This window comes from Mizuhopecten yessoensis, unplaced genomic scaffold, assembly GCF_002113885.1.
Source record: "Mizuhopecten yessoensis strain PY_sf001 unplaced genomic scaffold, ASM211388v2 scaffold2271, whole genome shotgun sequence".
Classification (NCBI taxonomy): domain Eukaryota; kingdom Metazoa; phylum Mollusca; class Bivalvia; order Pectinida; family Pectinidae; genus Mizuhopecten; species Mizuhopecten yessoensis.
In genome coordinates, this window is record NW_018404463.1 from 144590 (window position 1) to 149208 (window position 4619).

Genomic DNA, 4619 nt, shown 5'->3' on the forward strand with positions numbered 1-4619 from the left:
TGTACAACACGTATACTGACTGTAAGTGTGAGTACCAACAGGTATACTGACCGTGTAAGTGTGTGTACCAACTGGTATACTGACTGTGTTAGTGTGTGTAACAACAGGTATACGGACTATGTGCGTGTGTGTAACAACAGGTATACTGACTGTGTAAATATGTGTAACAACAGAAATACTGACTGTGTTAGTGTATGTAACAACANTGTACCAACAGGTATACTGACTGTGTAAGTGTTTGTATTAAAAGGTATACTGACTATGTTAGTGTGTGTAACAACAATTATACTGACTGTGTAAGTTTGTGTAACAACAGGTATACTGACTGTCTAAGTGTGTAACAACAGGTATACTGACTGTGTTAGTGTGTGTAACAACAAGTATACTGACTGTGTAAGTTTGTGTAACAACAGGTATACTGACTGTCTAAGTGTGTAACAACAGGTATACTGACTGTGTAAGTGTGTGTACCAACAGGTATACTGACTGTGTAAGTGTGAGTACCAACAAGTATACTGACTGTGTAAGTGTGTAATAACAGGTATACTGACTGGGTTAGTGTGTTTACCAACAAGTATAATGACTGTGTAAGTTTGTGTAACAACAGGTATACTGACTGTGTAAGTGTGTGTAACGACAGGTATACTGACAGTGTAAGTGTGAGTACCAACAAGAATACTGACTGTGTTAGTGTGTGTAACTACAGGTATACTGACTGTGTGAGTGTGTGTAACAACAGCTATACTGACTGTGTAAGTGTGTAACAACAGGTATACTGACTGTGTACGTGTGTGTAACGACAGGTATACTGACAGTGAAAGTGTGAGTACCAACAAGTATACTGACTGTGTAAGTGTGAGTACCAACAAGTATACTGACTGTGTAAGTGTGAGTACCAACAAGTATACTGACTGTGTTAGTGTGTGTAACAACAGGTATACTGACTGTGTAAGTGTGTGTAACGACAGGTATACTGACAGTGTAAGTGTGAGTACCAACAAGTATACTGACTGTGTTAGTGTGTGTAACAACAGGTATACTGACTGTGTGAGTGTGTGTAACAACAGCTATACTGACTGTGTAAGTGTGTAACAACAGGTATACTGACTGTGTTATTGTGTGTAACAACAGGTATACTAAGTAAGTAAGTCTGTGTACCAACAGGTATACTGACTATGTTAATGTGTGTAACAACAGGTATACTGACCGGGGTAAGTCTGTGTACCAACAAGTATACTGACTATGTTAATGTGTGTAACAACAGGTATACTGACTAAGTTAGTGTGTGTAACAACAGGTATACTGACTGTATTAGTGTGTGTAACAACAGGTATACTGACGGTGTTAGTGTGTGTAAAAATAGGTATACTGACTATGTGCGTGTGTGTAACAACAGGTATACTGACTAAGTTAGTGTGTAACAACAAGTATACTGACTGTGTTAGTGTGTGTAACAACAGGTATACTGACTGTGTAAATGTGTGTAACAACAGAAATACTGACTGTGTTAGTGTGTGTAACAACAAGTATACTGACTGTGTTAGTGTGTGTACCAACAGGTATACTGACTGTGTTAGTGTGTGTGTCACAACAAGTATACTGTCTGTGTTAGTGTCTGTACCAACAGATATACTGACTGTGTAAGTGTGTGTAACAACAGGTATACTGACTGTGTTAGTTTGTGTAACAATAGGTATACTGACTATGTAAGTGTGTGTAACAACAAGTATACTGACTGTGTAAGTGTGTGTAATAACAAGTAAACTGACTGTGTAAGTGTGTAACAACAGGTATACTGACTGTGTTAGTTTGTGTAACAACAGGTATACTGACTCTGTTAATGTGTGTAATAACAGGTAAACTGACTGTGTAAGTGTGTAACAACAGGTATACTGACTGTGTAATTGTGTGACAACAGGTATAATTACTGCGTAAGTGTGTGTACCAACAAGTATACCGACTATGTTAGTATGTGTAACAACAAGTATACTGACTGTGTAAGTTTGTGTAACAACAGGTATACTGACTGTGTAAGTGTGTAACAACAGGTATACTGACTGTGTAATTGTGTTACAACAGGTATAATAACTGCGTAAGTGTGTGTACCAACAAGTATACCGACTATGTTAGTATGTGTAACAACAAGTATACTGACTGTGTAAGTTTGTGTAACAACAGGTATACTGACTCTGTAAGTGTGTAACAACAGGTATACTGACTGTGTTAGTATGTGTAACAACAAGTATACTGACTGTGTAAGTTTGTGTAACAACAGGTATACTGACTGTGTAAGTGTGTAACAACAGGTATACTGACTGTGTTAGTATGTGTAACAACAAGTATACTGACTGTGTAAGTTTGTGTAACAACAGGTATACTGACTGTGTAAGTGTGTAACAACAGGTATACTGACTGTGTTAGTGTGTGTAACAACAAGTATACTGACTGTGTAAGTTTGTGTAACAACAGGTATACTGACTCTGTAAGTGTGTAACAACAGGTATACTGACTGTGTTAGTGTGTGTAACAACAAGTATACTGACTGTGTAAGTTTGTGTAACAACAGGTATACTGACTGTTTAAGTGTGTAACAACCGGTATACTGACTGTGTAATTGTGTTACAACAGGTATAATAACTGCGTAAGTGTGTGTACCAACAAGTATACCGACTATGTTAGTATGTGTAACAACAGGTGTACTGACTGTGCTAGTGTGTGTACCAATAGGTATGCTGCATCTGTTAGTTTGTGTAACAGTAGGTATGCTGACTCTGTTTATGTGTGTAACAACAGGTATGCTGACTCTGTTAATGTGTGTAACATCAGGTATACTGAATGTGTTAGTGTGTGTAACAACAGGTATAGTAATCATGTTAGTGTGTGTAACAACAGGTATACTGACTGTGTAAGTGTTTGTAACAACAGGTATACTGACTGTGTTAGTTTGTGTAACAATAGGTATGCTGCATCTGTAAGTTTGGGTAACAGTAGGTATGCTGACTCTGTTAATGTGTGTAACAACAGGTATGCTGACTCTGTTAATTTGTGTAACAACAGGTATACTGACTGTGTAAGTGTTTGTTACAACAGGTATACTGACTGTATTAGTGTGTGTAACAACAGGTATACTGACGGTGTAAGTGTGTGTACCAACAGGCATACTGACTGTGTAAGTCTGTGTACCAACAAGTATACTGAATTTGTTAGTGTGTGTACCAACAAGTATACTGACTTTGTTAGTAAGTGTAACAACAAATTAACTGACTGTTTTAGTGTGTGTACCAACAAGTATACCGACTTTGTTAGTAAGTGTAACAACAAATTAACTGACTGTTTTAGTTTGTGTACCAACAGGTATACTGAGTGAGTAAGTGTGTGTACCAACAGGTATACAGAATGCGTAAGTGTGTGTAACAACAAGTATACTGATTTTGTTAGTGTGTGTACCAACAAGTATACTGTCTTTGTTAGTAAGTGTAACAACAAATTAACTGACTGTTTTAGTGTGTGTACCAACAAGTATAATGACTGTGTTAGTGTGTACAACAGGTATACTGAGTGAGTAAGTGTGTGTAACAACAGGTGTACTGACTGTGCTAGTGTGTGTACCAATAGGTATGCTGCATCTGTTAGTTTGTGTAACAGTAGGTATGCTGACTCTGTTAATTTGTGTAACAACAGGTGTACTGACTGTGCTAGTGTGTGTACCAACAGGTATACTGACTGTGTTAGTGTGTGTAACAACAATTATACAGACTGTGTAAGTTTGTGTAACAACAGCTATACTGACTGTGTAAGTGTGTAACAACAGGTATACTGACTGTGTTAGTGTATGTAGCAACAGGAATGCTGATTGTATAAGTGTGTGTAACAACAGGTATACTGTCTGTGTAAGTGTGAGTACGAACAAGTATACTGACTGTGTAAGTGTGAGTACCAACAAGTATACTGACTGTGTAAGTGTGTAATAACAGGTATACTGACTGCGTTAGTGTGTTTACCAACAAGTATAATGACTGTGTTAGTGTTTGTAACAATAGGAATACTGACTGTGTTAATGTGTGTAACAACAGGTATACTGACTGTGTAAATGTGTGTAACAACAGGTATACTGACCAAGTTAGTGTGTAACAACAGGTATACTGAGTGAGTAAGTCTGTGTACCACCAGGTATACTGACTATGTTAATGTGTGTAACAACAGGTATACTGACCAAGTTAGTGTGTAACAACAGGTATGCTGAGTGAGTAAGTCTGTGTTCCAACAGGTATACTGACTATGTTAATTTGTGTACCAACAGGTATACTGACTATGTTAGTGTGTGTAACAACAAGTATACTGACAGTGTAAGTGTGTGTAACAACAGGTATACTGACCAAGTTAGTGTGTAACAACAGGTATGCTGAGTGAGTAAGTCTGTGTTCCAACAGGTATACTGACTATGTTAATGTGTGTACCAACAGGTATACTGACTGTGTAAGTCTGTGTACCAACAGATATACTGACTATGTTAATTTGTGTACCAACAGGTATACTGACTATGTTAGTGTGTGTAACAACAAGTATACTGACAGTGTAAGTGTGTGTAACAACAGGTATACTAAGTAAGTAAGTGTGTG